Here is a 17,465-nt window from a genome sequence, read left to right as displayed (position 1 = left end):
ATTAGGTAACTCCCTTTAAAAGGATTTGTGAAAATTTATTTATTTGTGTCAAATTATGGTGTCCATACACGAGCGTGGTATGGTCCTGAAACATGCATTTTGAAAAAGTGGTTTTTAAAGATCCATACAAAAAAAAATCTATAATATGGGTACACAAATAAATTACATATTCAAAAACTAGATTTCGAACACTAAAAATTGTATTCTAGAGTTTTTTTATATTCAATATCTAAATACCTCAAATTTTGACATCAATTGACAAAAAATTTCAAAAACAAGAAAAACACTTCGACTTTTTGGCCAAAAGTGAGACCCAACTTCTTGCACTAACCCATATTTCACATCAATTTGATAAACTTTAAATCCTCTATGTGCAACATAAATAAGTAAAGTCCTAACATTTTCTAATCTTGCATAAGGAGAAAAATCTTCAACATAATCAATACCTTCTTTTTGAGAATAACCTTTGCATACTAACCTTGCATTTTTTCTAGAAACTTCTTCATCTTCATTTAGCTTATTTTTGAAAACCAACTTTGTGGCAATTACATTTTTTTCCTTGGGTATAGGAACAAGAGTCCAAGTCTTATTCCTTTCTATCTATTATATCTGTTCATTCATTGATTTAATCTAGCTTTCATTATCCAAAGCATCTTTAACTAATCTAGCTTCAAATTTAGTAAGCCAACATGTACCTTTCAATTTGTTTCTTGTCATTATACCATCTGACTTGTCTCCAATGATCTGATGAGGTGCATGGTACCTTCTAACATATCTTTTTGACATAGGTTCTTTAGATCAAGAACTTGTTCCACTAGCCTCGTCGTGATCTTTTATATCAACGTTGGGTCCTTCGATAGCTTTCGACTGTTACTTAGGTCCTTTAGACTGTGACTTGGGTTGCACTGGATGTAACTTAGGTCCTTTTGGATATTTTGGGGACTCACGAGGTGAGCTCTCCTAACTTTGAATTGGATTTATCAATGTATTAGGCTTAAAGTAAACAAACTTTCTGTAATCTTCAGGTTCTTTCCTGCTATCTTCTTCTCTCTTTTCTGCAAACTCATTAATCCTTACATGTTCACCTTCTATGATATTTTGAGTAGAATAATTCAAACACTTATATACCTTACTTCTGCTAAAGTATCCTAGGAATATGTCTTCATCACCTTTGACATCAAATTTACCTTTCCTAGTCTCTTTCAAAATATAACATTTCCTACCAAATACTTTCAAGTAACTTACATTAGCTTTGTAGCCATATCATACTTCATAAGTAGTTTGATTTGAGTCTTTCTTTAGCTATACTATGTTCAAGGTATTTACTATAATACTAATTTCTTCCTTCTAGTATTTGATTGAAATATTCTTTTATATCATCAAAGTTCTTGCACAATCCATGATGGATATGTTCCTTCTCTCAACTATACCATTCTCCTATGTTGTACTAGGGGCTGATACATGTCTTTTGATTCCTCTTTCTATGTAGAATTCATTGAATTCATTAGAAATGGATTTTCCATCTCTATCTGATCTCAAACATTTCAAATTCTTTCTCTTTTCCTTCTATACTCTTGTTAGACACCACTTAAACTTTTTAAAAGCTTCAAACTTATCTTTTAGATACATTATAGTCATCATTCTAGAGTATTCATCAAAAAAAGAATAAAATAGTTATCTCCACTATAGATTTCAATTCCAATAGGTCCACATAAATCAGTATAAACTAGCTCCAAGACTTCTTCAAAATGATAGTTCCTTCTTTTGAAATTTGTCTTGCCCATCTTACCTATTTTACAATATTTGTATAGGCCCATATTAGATTTCCTCAAACTAGGAATACCTCTCACACTTTTTTTTTTCTTATCTTGAACAGATTATTAAAGTTCAAATAACACAACCTTTTATGACATAACTAACTTTCTTCTACTTGAGCAATGAAATAGGAACTTTCATTAAGATCTATGTAGAATAAGTTACCTTTTGTTTGGTTACCAGACCCAACTAGATTTTTTTTTCCATGTAGCAACTTAGCCTTCCCATTCATGAATTTCACCTTGAATCTAATGTTATTCAACTATGCCACACTCATTAGATAATTCTTTAGTCCTTCAATCTAATAAGCATTATCACATCTAAGCTCATTGGTTAGTTAGATACAACCTTTGTTAGAGTAAATAATTAATTAATTATTAATTATTTATTCTATCACTTAAGCTTACTTAGGTAAATGCGTAGTTGAGGTTACTTGTTGACAACATGAGAGTTTGTTCGCTTGACACACTTATCTTTTCCACCTCATGTAGATGTGTGCTTAGTTGTCAACCTTATCTCCTACCACCTTCTAGCTTGTTCTACAAGCTTCCATGAGGCCTTTATAAGAAGTCTCTCTCTCTCATTGTAAATTCATCTAGAATTTTCCATTTTCACGTAGCAATTCTAATTTTCTATTGTGAAATATTCTTGTGCGGATTTTGCTTCTAGCTCTTTGCTCTCTAGGTTTCTCTTCAGCAAGCTATTTGCACTACAGGTGATCTTTGCACATCAACGGAGTCGAATTCTCAACTCCTACAACCTTTTCCCTTTATACAACATGGTTCATTATTTCTAAATCTTACACTTTCACCATCATAATGTTCCAAATGTTCAAACTTTTATTTATCACTAGTCAAATGATATGATAAACCACTAGGAAAAATCAATGTATATTTTTGCTAACATGAGAGATAAGTGTTATTTTTTCTTCTCCATCATCAGATTCATATTTTACAACAATAGAGACCATTTCATCATCATCACTACTATCTGAATCTTTAGCCATAAAATAAGGCTTCTTACCTTTTTCTTTGTAGTCCTTGAAGTTCTTGAAATCCTTCTTGCCTTTGAACTTTTTGTGCATCTTTTCATCTTTGTCTTCTCTATTTGGACACCTTATAGAAATGTGACCAACCTCTTCACAAGAGAAAGTAGACTTAAAGTATTATACCTTTATACTTTCCTTTGTCTTTGGGATATCTACTTGCAAGCAATAATTGAATGACTTCAAGATCATTGTGAAAACTATCTTCCTCATCACTTTTAGATTTTTTTCCTTAAGACCTTTTATCTTTTTTCCTAAGTGATAATGTGACTTCATATGTAGACTTGAGATTTCTATAGATAGGAGTATAATTATCATAGTTATCTAGCTCCAATGTGACCAATCTTCCTACTAGAGCATCCAAATTTATTTTGTTATTTGGGTCACATCTCATTTCTTGAATAGAAAACACTTTGATTGCATAGATAGGAAGAAGGTTTTTGAGTACCTTTCTTACCACTGTTACATTTTTAATTGTTCCTCCAAAGGCTTTGATTGCACTAACACTAGTTCTGATTCTCTCAACATATTTTTCAATGTTCTCATCTTCTCTCATCTTCATCTGATGAAACTAACATCTCAAGCTTTCTACTTTGGATGTTTTCACATTATCATGAGCTCCATAGATATCCTTCAATTTGGTCCACATGTCATGAGAATTAACACATCCCTTGACCTCATCAAATTTAGCATAGTTAGGAGTTGATGCAGTGTCAATCATCATAATGTTATGATCTTTATTTTCAGCAATCTCCTCCATAATCAATGTTCTAGCAGGAGCCTTGTAAGCATTTTCCAAATATTTCAAAACTAAATCACTGATGGTTTCTAAGTGAAACTTCATATATTCCTTCGATGCCTTGATGTTATCTCTATTTAGCTTGGGAATCTCTCTTGTGTAAGACATCTTGATATTTAGCTTAAATAATTGAAACCTTTTCTACAAGTAGTTACCACTAAAATAAATCCCAATTCCCTTAGATGTTATTATATAATATAAACTTCACTAAAAACTATTGTTGTTCGGCAAACACATAGGCACTTAGTTAATACTGATAATATGTTATAACTTGACAACCACTAAAAAAAATATTATAACTTGAAAAATTATTAACATCAAAGACAATACACAATTAACTAAATGTATTCAACACTAATTTTCATTTTTTCTCGAAGTGTCGAAGTTAGTTGATGTTCAATGCTTAATCAACCTATAATCAGTTAAACTCATATTTGAAACTCTTAATGAATATAATACCTATTAAAATTATAGTCATTAGAAAGCTTTCTCTAAGCAACATAATTTAACATTTTTAGATTTACTATAGAAGGTCATTTGTTCCCAATTTTGAGGGTAGAAAGACCGTTTTGTTTTTTTTCTGAAACATAACATAGTTTATTTTTTTAAACCATGTTCGTGTGAATATGTCTATCAAAAAACATGGTGACCAGATTTTTTATTTTCTTATGTTCATTTGAACACCTAATTAAACTATATATAAATATAAAAAAATTTATTTATTTTCAAATTAAAGAATTTTTTTTGAAGGTGGAGGATAATTTTACAAGGCAAATCGCAATTTTTGAAAGCAAAGGAAATTTTTTGAAGGTGAAGGATTTTTGTAAAAGACATTTTTAAAGAATATTATTGAAATAAAATTCATAAGGTCTATATATTCAAGGATAACTCAAGAATTTTAAAAGAAAATATAAATTTAAGAGCATTTTTTGAAATAATTAATGGGAAACAAGAAAGGAAGACAAAGGAAACAAACAAGGAATAGATCCAATGAAGCAAAACAAGGAAATCTTCAAAACACTTTGGCATGGTATCACAGAAATAAAAAAGGTTTGTGTGTGTGTGTGTGTGTGTGTGTGTGTGTGTGTGTGTGTGTGTGTGTGTGTGTGTGTGTGTGTGTGTGTGTATTTCATGGTCTTAAATTTAATTTTGCATTAATCATATTTTTTTGTCTAATTTAATTAATTTATAATCGTGTTGTAGACAATCAACAAGGTGAAGGTAAAGAAAATGTTGAAGGAGGCCCAATAGAAGTAGAAGAAGTACATATGGGAGAAGGTTCAAGATCACTCCCTATAGAAGTTCAAGTAGCAATAGTCGAAGAAGGGTCAGAGTTGCTCTCTACAAAATTTTGAACAATGAATGTTGGAGAAGGCTCAAGATCACTCCATATAGAAATTCAAGTAACAGAAGTTAGAGAAGGGCCAAGATTAGGTGCTACTACTAGTATGGATGCACTCATAAATATTTCTCAAACTGTAAAGAATGGAATTTCTCATAAAAATTTAGATCCTTTACTCAAAATGGATGTGGGTAAATTGAGAGCACTTGCAACTACTATTCAATTCTTAAGTCTATCTAAGAAAAGGTCAATGAATAAGATGATAAGAGAATTTATGATTTAATTTGATAACATTGAAATACTTGAAAAAGATTAGTTAATTACACTTTTTCTTACACAAAAGAAGTTGCAAGAGGCATTGAAATTGTTAGGTGTAGACACAACATCAAAGAAGAGAAAATTTTCCAACATGCAAGATGATATGATTGAAAATGTTAAACAAGGTTTCAGAAACATAGGAAAGTAGTCTCAAACTAAAGATAGGTCCATGGAAAGAAAAGTGTTGTTGATGTCTATTATAAGTAATGATATGACCCAAATTAGACAAATATCCTCAAATTCATCTAAAATGGGTTTTAGTAGGAAAATAAGGAGAGAATATGTTTAGAGAAGATTAATTTTGGATGATAATATTATGGAAGGAAATTGGGAAATTATGTGTAGAGAACCTCATTCTAATAGGATTGATAAGGGAATAAAAAAATTAGTCATATCATTTTGGATTAATAAAACTTGTCCTTCATCAAATAGTATAGATGTTAGTAGACATAGGATTGCATCTAGTCAATATGAACATCATAAAAAATATTAGTTGGACACAACACAACATGAGTCATATGTGTCATTTTTTAGTGAGCATCCTAATATAAAAATTGGGCAAATATTGTTTGAAATATTGAAACTATACTTTGTAAGGTCAAACAAAGTGTTTGAAACTTGTCATTGTCATTATCATATTGAATTTGATCTCCAGTATTAGGTATTTCAAAAGTTTGTAGAAGACACATGATTTTCATGTTGCTCCTCCTAGTAGGAGAGGTAAGTTTATATCATCCATTTTATGTGACAAAATAGATCATCTAGTTGGTCAAATAAATTGCATAAAAGAAATATGTGAAACATGTGGTGAATTAGTTCTTTTTCCATGAAAATTGAAAATATCAATGTAACAAAGAAGGTGAATTGAAAAAGTTACAAGTATGCAAATAATGAAACAAAGTTGGAGAAAGAGACAAAAAGGTTAGAATATGTTGAAGAGAAATTACCTAGATTTTAGCATTTATGGATAGATTTAAGAATTTGAGTCAACCTTATATTCATCACACATTTTTAAAAAAGTGGTAAGAATAATAATTTCAAACTTTGAAAGATAATTGCCTGCTTGGAAACATTCTATCAGTGATTGATTTTGCATAAAACTATTCTTTTTGTTTATTAAAAAGAAATTAAATACAAATATTTTCTTTCTAAGAAGGTCACTATTATGGTACATGTTTGTTATAGATATGCACAGTAAGATTTGGATGGTGTTTAGAGTAAACTTGAAGCACAAGTCATTAAAAAAGAATATCACTTTTATAGAAGTGATAATAAAGAAAATTGCATTCACTAAGTAGAACATTGATTCAATAACTTTTTTTTTATTCGAAAGAAATAGAAAAATTATAAATATTGATCAACATTATATTTGGTGTGATGGTTTAGCTGCACAATTCAAATCATCTAAACCATTTTATACATTATGTAGATATCATCATAATGAGAATATAAAATGCATATGGAGTTTCTTTGAGAGTGGGCATGGAAAAAGTGAATATGATGGTGCTGGAGCTTGCATCAAATATGCTTTATGAAAGTATCAAATGAATTATAAGGGAGTTCATATAAATAATGTACATGATATTTTTGAATGGTGTAAGACACATTTTTCATTTGACAAGGTTAGGACATCATCAAGAATGAGTCAACTGATACCATATGTAGTCTTTTGGGGTATAATAGGTATGGATGTGTGCATTAGTTTAAATTTTATGTAGTTAAGTCAAAAATATTAATTTTTAAGTTCTATCTTGATTCATTAAAGTTTAAATTTAATTTGTCCATATTTTTGTAATAAAATTTCAGGTGTTAATAGAGAAAAACATGAATGGCTAAAAGAGGACAAAAAGGAAAAATTTGCTAAATTTGGCCATGAGTATACATAATTGCAATTGGACATTCAAGACACAAGAATACTCATGTTTTTTTGATATTTTCATTGATGAAAACTAGCAACAAAGCATCGACCAAACATGTCGATATATAGGTGCATGGATTTCGGTACCACTTGATGTCACCGATACAATTGATAAAGATAAAGATGAAAATTTTGATGATATTACATTGATCTCCATTGATTATGATCATATCCTTGGACTAGTAAAAATTGGTAAGTTGTTATAATTCTTTAGAATAACTAAGAGGGGGGGGGGTGTGAATCAGTTATTCAAGGTCCAAATGCCATAATAAAACTTTTTCTGTTTTCTCTACAAATTCTTAATGGTGCATAACTGAACTTATCATGCATTCAATTTAAATATTAAAACAACTAAGAAAGGTAAACATGCATCACACCATAACACTAAGAATTTGATAACCCAAAAACCCTCTAGGAATAAGAAGGTAAAATTGGGGTGGGGATGATACCTACAAAATAACTTCACAATTGATTTTAACCACTTCTGATGGTTTTCCCTGTGAGAAGCCTTCCCTATTAAAGGCTACAACACATTTTTAAATGTGACCTTGTTAGTGTTGAGATGGGTGTTGCACACATTGCATAATATTGTTATTATTTTATTTTGTTATGTAATGTTGTACCTAGATGGACGTGCAACATGTAAAGATTCCCATGAAATATTCTTGATGAATTGTATTGTAACATTGTGAAAATATTTTATGTAATTATTTAATATTGGGGAAAAAGAATTAAATGCCCAATATTAAATGTGGGGTCAGTGGGTTAGGTAGCACATGGTTTTAGCACATGGTTTATGTAATACCACTTGGTGGTTTTGTGGGACTTGCTACTATATAAGTAGCCACAAGGGTAGTTGTTCTATAGAGAATAAAGAAAGAGTGACAAGGAGAAGACAAAAGGCAAGAGTCGAGCGGGAGAAGGCTTGATAGGTTAGCCAAAGGAGCATTTGTGAAGATTGGAAGCATGGCATGGGATGTGTGGATTCATGCTTGTTCACATAGTTTGCTCGGTTGTGGCTATGGCCATGAAGGCTTCTATGGTTGTATGGCAATGGTATTTTTGCTGAATAATACATGGTGATGGATGCTTTTGGAGGCTGGTTTTTCACCTCAATGAGGGTTTCCCAGGGTATATCTTGTGTCACATTTTATGGGTATGTTGTCTATTCTCTTGCATGTGGATTTTAATTTCGTATTTATTTCAGATCTATTATGGGTTATGTGAAAATGGTTATATTCTTTATTGCCAAGTTTCCTTACAAGTGGTATCAGAGCTATGGTTTTATTATTGTAACGCTAGATTGAATCCATGGGAATGCATGAGAGGATAAAAGAAAGGGCAAGATATATGAATGATTTATTGCAGATCTGAGGCTTTTGGGTTTGCTGTTATGATGGGATGTTAAAAGATTTGGGCATGTGAAATTGTTGGACAAAAAGATTTTTTTGGATGTTTCATTTAAAATGAGGGTTTTAGGGGGTAGCTTACAAAAATGACCTCTTCGGTAAAAACAGACCTCACCATTAGATCCGGGTCGACATTTCCATAAATTTTGATATATAATATGCCCTAGTTTGGCCATGTTCAAAGGAAATGAAAGAGTTTTTTAGTTTCAGTCCATGATGGTCGTCAAATTTAATCCCGTCGAAATTTTCGTCATTGAAAAAAAAATAAAAAATGAAAAATCGTACTAAAAATGGTAAAAATACTGTCTTAGTAAAATGGCCATAACTTTCTCTCAGAATATCGAATTTCAGAGTTCTTACAAGCGTTGGAAAGCTAATTTAGAGCACTACAACATGGTGTAGGTTTAGTTCTATGATTTTGAAATTTTTTTAGGTTCTAAGAGCCCTAAATTCAGATGTTATTTATTTTGAGCACGGATTAGGGCATAACTTGGGCATACGGAGTCGGATTTTGGACTTCAAGTAGTCAACGAAAAGCTCTTGGAGAGCTCTACACATTGGTTTAAATTTGGTGCAGGTTTGGCATGATTTATTTGTTGATATATTGATCTGAACAATTTATAGATATATTTTGACTATGGTAACATTGTGAGTTTATGATATTGGAGATTTAAGTTTTGATGTCATTGTATACTCAGTTCATATTCAGATTGGTCTAATGATGATATGGTTATTAGTGTTTGGTTTGGATATGCATGATGACTTGTTGGGTCTACAAGTTGTGTAGTGTTGTAAGCAGTCTATACTTATAGGTTGCATTTATAGCTTGGTTATGGGTTGTCTTTGCCCATTGATCTTTCATTATTGATGCATATTCAGATTGGTGGCTTTGATTTGGGTTGTCTATGCCCTAAGTCACATGATTTTATCTTCATGTAGAAGGGATGAGATGTTGTTACCAAGTACAGTCATGGTGGAGGATTGTGGTTGACTATGCTGATAGGTTGGACACATTGAGAGCCAAATGCTCAGTTCATGGATGTGATCATGGTGTCATGGATTTTGGCATGACATGATTGGTTATACAGGTACATCCTTGATGTTCATTAGCTTGGATTTCTGATATAGTTATGGTGGTATATCTTCTTGGTTGAGGATCATGGTTATTTAGTTTCTTTTGAGGAGCTCATGATGTGCACTTTGAGTTCTTTGATAGTTTGATGCTTTGGTTGATTCTCATGGTTAGAGGATGGATTTTTTCATCATGATGTCATGGATAGCTTGGATACACAGTTTAGTGGGAGCTTGTGACAGTGATGGGGTGACAGTGCAGGATTAGTTCCTAGTTTGGTTTATATCTTCTTGGTTTGGAGAGGATGGATTTTATGATGCCATAGGTGACTTGGTACCATAGTTGAGTGGGAGTTGTTGGCATTGATATATTTATTGAGTGTTTGCAGATGTTGGAGTTTTGTCTTAGATCCTGTTGCTGCAGAAGCGTCTTTGACATTTGCATGGTGCACTTGTTATCTTCATGGTGTTTGAAGATGGTTAGATCTTGAGGACTCATGGAGTTCTTGGTTATCTTCATGGTGTATGGAGATGGTTCTTCTTGGTATGTGGAGATGGTTTTCTTCATGGTGTGTAGAGATGGTTTTCTTAATGGTGTATGGAGATGGTTGCATCTTGAGGACTCATAGGGTTCTTGGTAAAGGCGTGGTTTATGCTTTTATTTGGCATGTTATCCTTGGTGTGAGGATGGTTTCATTATTATGTTATGGTATACTCTTGATACGTGTTTAGAGTTGTGATATGTTATGGTATGTTCATATGGAGCATGTTATCTCTTTAGTTGAGATGGTAAGATCATGTTGTCATGTTTATGTTCCTGAGGCCATGGTTGGAACTTTGACATTGATCTTGGTTTAGTTTCTTGGTATTGAGTACACTAATCATAAGCTGGATACTTGATGATATTGCTATGTTTCATTTGGAGTTGGCATGGATTTATTGGTTACAGGTGCTCATAGATACTTAGAGATGGTGGTGATGCTGATTTCTCTTGGATTAGAGAAGTATTTGTTGGGACGGTTGATGGTTTCAGCAGGAAGTTCGAGGGGCAGTCACCTGATATAGACTTGAGAGGAGATTGTTCTTAGATGAGTCTTGGTTGGAGACTTGGGTATCTTGATGAGCATTCTCATTCCCCACTCTTGGTCTACTCGGCGGTTTGCTGCTTGAGAGGTATAGCCCATTGTTTTCTCTCAGTTGCATTATTTTTATGCTTGTCTTTCATGGATATGGATCTTGAGCTATGGTACATGAGTTAGTTCTGGAGGGTTCATTTGAGAGATGGTTAAGCATTGGTTATCTCCATGTGCATATGTTGTTATGCTGGTTGAGTTTGGGAGATGGTTTTATTGGGCATATTCCTTGGATTAGGAATGGTTATTCCTTGGTTTAGGAATGGTTTTATTGAGTTTGATCTTCTTGTGAGAGGCTTACATCCATGATGAGTTATATGGTATGGTTTGGGTGTTGTTGAGGCTTCTTGTTGGGGTTTTATGGAGGAGATCATACTTGCACAGTTTACATCTAGAGGTGTGTGTAGAAGGACATGATATAGGTTATAATTTGCATGGTTTCTCTGGTCTTGGTTATCTTCCTGGATGTTCAGTTTTGCCTACATTGGATTTGAGATTGGTTGGAGATTGTGATCACAAGTTTGTGCTCATGTATTTCATGTGAGAGATGACATGGTTATTTCTTTATCTCTTTCCTTTGTTGGTTGTGGAGAATTTGAGAGACTATTGGAGACTTGTTATGAGAGTTATTCTTGCAGGATATTGGATTATGTATTGTGGATGTCCTTGATACTACATGGATTCACTTTTTTGAGATGTGTTTAGTGGATTGGTTATAGATTTGACATTATCTTTTGCAGTGGGAGCTTCTTGGTATATATGTGGTAGGTATTGCTCTTGAGGCTTGTGATTGCAGGTTGTAGATTGGATATGTTAGTGATATGAGATTCACTTGTTATACCTTTGAGGTATGGATAGTTGGATGGGTTTGGCACTTTGCTGTGGGTGCTATTTCAGCTATGGATATTTTGACAACTATGGATACATGTGATTACCTTTGGATCAAGTTTTTGTGCTTGGAATTTTCAGTTGGTACAAGATTTTATGATCTTCTAATGCGACAGGTTGGGTGGCTTTTTCTTTGGATGGCTTCTATGTATGTCCAGTAGGAGTGGCATAATAGGAGGTGAGATCATTCATGTTTGAGATGCTGGATACTTTTATTTTGTTGTGGGTACCAGGATGGAGCACTTGGTGTATTTTGATCCATGATGGTGGATGTGCTGGGAGGGATTGTTCCCTTGTTCATTTTGTGTGGCTACGGATTGACCCTATGCAATGTATACAACAAGTGGGAGATTGTTGAGATGGGTGTTGCACACATTGCATAATATTGTTATTATTTTATTTTGTTATGTAATGTTGTACCTAGATGGACGTGCAACATGTAAAGATTCCCATGAAATATTCTTGATGAGTTGTATTGTAACATTGTGAAAATATTTTATGTAATTATTTAATATTGGGGGAAAAGAATTAAATGCCCAATATTAAATGTGGGGTCAGTGGGTTAGGTAGCACATGGTTTTAGCACATGGTTTATGTAATACCACTTGGTGGTTTTGTGAGACTTGCTACTATATAAGCAGCTACAAGGGTAGTTGTTCTAGAGAGAATAAAGAGAGAGTGACAAGGAGAAGACAAAAGGCAAGAGTCGAGCGGGACAAGGCTTGACAGGTTAGCCAAGGGAGCATTTGTGAAGATTGGAAGCATGGCATGGGATGTGTGGATTCATGCTTGTTCACATAGTTTGCTTGGTTGTGGCTATGGCCATGAAGGCTTCCATGGTTGTATGGCAATGGTATTTTTGCTGAATAATACATGGTGATGGATGCTTTTGGAGGCTGGGTTTTCCCCTCAATGAGGGTTTCCCAAGGTATATCTTGTGTCACATTTTATGGGTATGTTGTCTATTCTCTTGCATGTGGATTTTAATTTCGTATTTATTTCAGATCTATTATGGGTTATGTGGAAATGGTTATATTCTTTATTGTCAAGTTTCCTTACAGTTAGAGGATTTCACCAAACTATTAGGAATGGGCTTGGTTAAAGGACTTTGGAACATTCACTTGGAATGTCACCCTGTTAAAGGATTTACAACATGGCTATTAAACCAACCTAAGTCCATAGGTTTTATCTTAACTGTTACAATTGATAGAAAGTAACAACAATAGCTTTGATCTGATTCAACTGACAACATAACTTATAGATTATAGATCACACTTCAGTTCAATCCTTTGCTTGGTTTTTAATCACTTTAGTTCTGTTAGCTTGTCTTCCTCTCAAGCTTTGTTTCCTTGAGTCTTCTTTACTCATCAAACCAATGCAATCATATCTGTGGTCATCTAGTGAAACAAAGTATTCTTTGTTCTCTTACTCCTTAGCACTTTTCTTCAATAGCTCATGATTTCATACTTTCTCACCACCACTCTACTGCTTTGTGACCTTATGATTTCTTAAATAGAAATGTGAAATATCTTTCCTGCTCAATTCTCCCTCTCCAATTTTAGGGTTTCAATGGATTAGGTAGGATACAATGTATCTACCCCATTATTCTTCTTCATCTAGAAAACTTGTCTAGCATCCAGTTTTATTCATTAAATACCTTTTTACGTGGTGTTCTGTGCCACCAACTCATCACTCTTATCTTCTCTCTAGTTTACAAACTTCTAGGTAACAGCCTTATTGGCTTAGATCTAGCAAATCTTCGATTTCAAAATAATGCAGCAACTCGGCATTATTGGTTTACTGATACTCGACTTGTTCTATGTTACTCGACACTTATATCCTGCTTAGCATCTATATCTTTACTCGGCACATGTTTCATGCTCGGCACTTGATGTTTACTCAGCACTTGTTTTCTGCTCGGCACTTGATATTTACTCGGCACTTGTTTTCTGTTCGACACTTGATATTTACTCAGCACTTGATATTTACTCGGCACACTCTAAAAGTGAACTTGCTTGGCTTCAACTAAGAATCTATTCAGCACTAACTTGCTTGCTCAGCTCTCTCTCTCTCTAATGAACTTAGTTAGACTATACAAATGACTTAGCTAAAACCTTACATCTTTGATATGTTTCAGTGTGCCCATTCTCTGTGTCTTAGAGTATGTCATCAATACACTTTTTCATCAATGGCTTAGCTGATCCTTGTATTTCATTACAACATCATAACTTTAGCCTTTCTCTAGGTACTCTAGTTACATCTTATTGATTGCCTCCTCCTTGTCAATCAACCAATTGATAGTATTTGGATCACTAAAGCAATTGTCATTCTTGCAAGTAGCAAGTTTGACATCAATGACAAAACAATGATTGAGAACATTCTTTACCAGTTCCATTACTTTTTATGTATAATCTCTTCAGTCATTTCCAACAATCTCCCTCATGATCTTTTTCAATCATTTCCAACATAAGTATCATAAAAAATAATCTCAACTTGCTAATTAATCTCAACTTGTGATTTAATTTTCAATGAACTTATATAATTTACATCTACATACTTGTTCTATAGGAGATTTCTTTGTAGTGATTGATGAGCCTAGAAATCATGAAGGTGTCGATTATTATTTATTTTGATGTACTATAGAGAGGACAAGGTTATTTGATCCTAAAGAAAGTGATGAAATGGTGTTCCCTATAGGTATACATGCTTAATTTTTGTACATACATGTGCACATACATACATATATATATATATATATATATATATATATATATATATATATATATATATATATATATATATATATATATATATATATATATATATATATATATATATATATATATATATATATATATATATCGGTAGGTAATTTTATATCAATCAAATTTTAAAATATTTGAATTTTTGGTGTAGGTTCTATCGTGATATAGAAAACATATTTTAAGAAAACCAAAACAATCCAACATGGAATACACTTTGTTGATTATCAATCTAACAATAAGGTTTTACAATACAACCACCAGGTTGTTGCCACCAGGCTTTGGCTACATGGACAATCAAATTTAAGCATGGGTGTCACAATTGGAGACTAGACAGTGAAGATCATAAGAAGATATTACATGTTATAAGTGAACATCATGGTTGAAGCGAGCCTTCAGATAGTCTAATTTAATTTAAATCAAATTTCAAAACCTTTAAATGTAAAGCTTTTATTTTTGTTAATTATTATTCAGGATATAGATGAGCACCATGGTTTCAAGGATTTTTAAAATTATATTTGAAAATTTCAAAATAATTTTCAAATTCATAAGATATATGTTTATTGTATATATGTTTATTATATATAATATTTTTTTGAAAAATATTATTTTAATCTTTATTTATTTATGTGAACTCTCTCTCTCTCTCTCTCTCTCTCTCTCTCTCTCTCTCTCTCTCTCTCTCTCTCTCTCTCTCTCCCTCTCTCTCTCTCTCTCTCTCTCTCTCCCCCTTGCCTTCCCCCCCTTACTTTTAAAATTGACAAAATATATATTTATTGTATCTACATATTTATTTATATGCTCATGAATTATGTACAAATTTATTTATTACATGCAATAAATTGATAGAAATTATTTAAATGAAGATATATAAATTTTTTATGAAAAATATTTATTTTAATATATATTTATTTATGTAAACCCTCTTCCCCTTCCCTCTCTCTCTCTCTCTCTCTCTCTCTCTCTCTCTCTCTCTCTCTCTCTCTCTCTCTCTCTCTCTCTCATTTTACATAAATTCGTTTACTAGTTCATATACAAATTACATAAATTTAATTAATTATTATAAATGTGTCTTTTAAACATGCATTTACAAACTTTACATACATACAAAGATTAAAATGTAAGCTCACATAAATCTTTGTTATCTACTAAAATACTAAAATATACATGTTTGTCTCAAGAATGAACATCTAGATCTAATATATATAATAAAATGCATGTGTACAAGTGTGAACAACAAATACACGTAAGTCTCGAATAAACATGTATATGTAAAATAAATAGTGAAATACATTTACATGTAATTCTTAAATAAAAATGTAATCTAGGTACTAAAATACATGTATGTAACTCTCTAGAATAGGTAAACATGTATAAAAAGCCTCAAATATATAAATACATAAAAACATACATATATCTAGTACTACTGGAGAGACCCCTCAAGACGCATACGAACAAAATGATCCTCTAATCGAGTCTCTTGTACATCATGTGACCAAGCCACAACTGGGTCGTGCAAATATTTATGCATTAGATCTATCTAAATATATAAATACATGTGGACATGAATACAAGTGCATATAGTTTGAAACATAAATAACTTTACAAACTATTTAAAACTTGTACATAAGCACTATTGGGAGTCTTAGTAGAATCCTTTCTCTGATGTACATGCTCTGACTCAACACTAGATGTAATAATGTGATTGGTAACACGCACCTACATAATTTATTTAATTTATATTATATATTATAACTTTTTGATATGTATATGAACTATTTTAAAATTTTATATTTAAATTTCAAAATATTATATTTTTACCTGGGTCTCAAGAGTTGGAGCATGGTCATCACACTCCATCATATCGTCTATTAGTGTACCTCTAGTACTAGTCTCAACATCCTATCCTAATACACCATCAACATCTCCTGAAGCTCCAACACCTATTGAAGCACCCTTAGCACTAGAGCCTCTTGAAACACCCAAGGTAACCCCAAAGTCTACAACTGCAACTAGTAATGATGAGTGATGTGGTGTATGTAACTAGTTTGGTAATGGTGTAGAATAAGTGCCCTAGAATAACATGTCCATGAACAATATTGATGATCCCATGTTGTGACTAGTATCAATCTAAGCTAACCCTAATAATTTCTCATCAAAATCATCAAATCCCTAAACTATGATCCTAATATCTCCAACTCATATTATGGAGCCATCTATAGAATGTCATGACCATAGTACATAATGTTGTGAACTATTTTGTGTGGAAACTATTGGTGGCGTGGTCTGTGCTTGTAAAACTATGGGGCCCTAATGTAGTCTAATGGTGTCCATCAGTGAGTGAAATGGTATCCCCTGTGTATCTAAAATATACCTGATACTCTACAATAGGTTCTCAAAAAAAAAATGCTAGATCCATACGTGAGTGTTGTCCAGAAGGAGCACGAACATCACCTAGTAATGGTAGTCCATCAAATCTACATGCTTTATTAGGGGAGGTGCCTATAGTTCTACTCAATGCCTCTAAAGGTGCTCAACCTAAACAACTTCATCGAGTGTGAATATACCGACCAAGAGAGTTAGATCTGATACTAGTAGCCATAGATACAATCTATCTAGTACTGCCAATTACTCCCCTCTAGAAAGAAATCACTACTCTATCATAAATAGAAGCTAGTGGAGTAACTTGAAGAAGTCTATGCCTAACAAACTATCTAATATCTAGCGGTGGTTGATGCTCTACACTACAATACTAGTCAAGATTTTTTATTTGATCACACCTCTATCTGCAATAATTTGGAATATCTATGTATTTGATGTTGATCCCCACGCAAAACTCAACATACAAATATTGTACAAAATAAAGAGGAATAGGATTGTTATTATGATAATGACCATGCATGGCTAAGAAACAAGGATTGATCATACTAGTGATGACATGATCTATATAATGTGTCACTCAATA

This window comes from Cupressus sempervirens, chromosome 10 (genome assembly GCF_028749045.1).
Source record: "Cupressus sempervirens isolate cs-2001-9-10 chromosome 10, ASM2874904v1, whole genome shotgun sequence".
NCBI classification, from domain to species: Eukaryota; Viridiplantae; Streptophyta; class Pinopsida; order Cupressales; family Cupressaceae; genus Cupressus; species Cupressus sempervirens.
The sequence above is the reverse complement of the archived record's forward strand: the minus strand, read 5'-3'. Positions refer to the sequence as shown.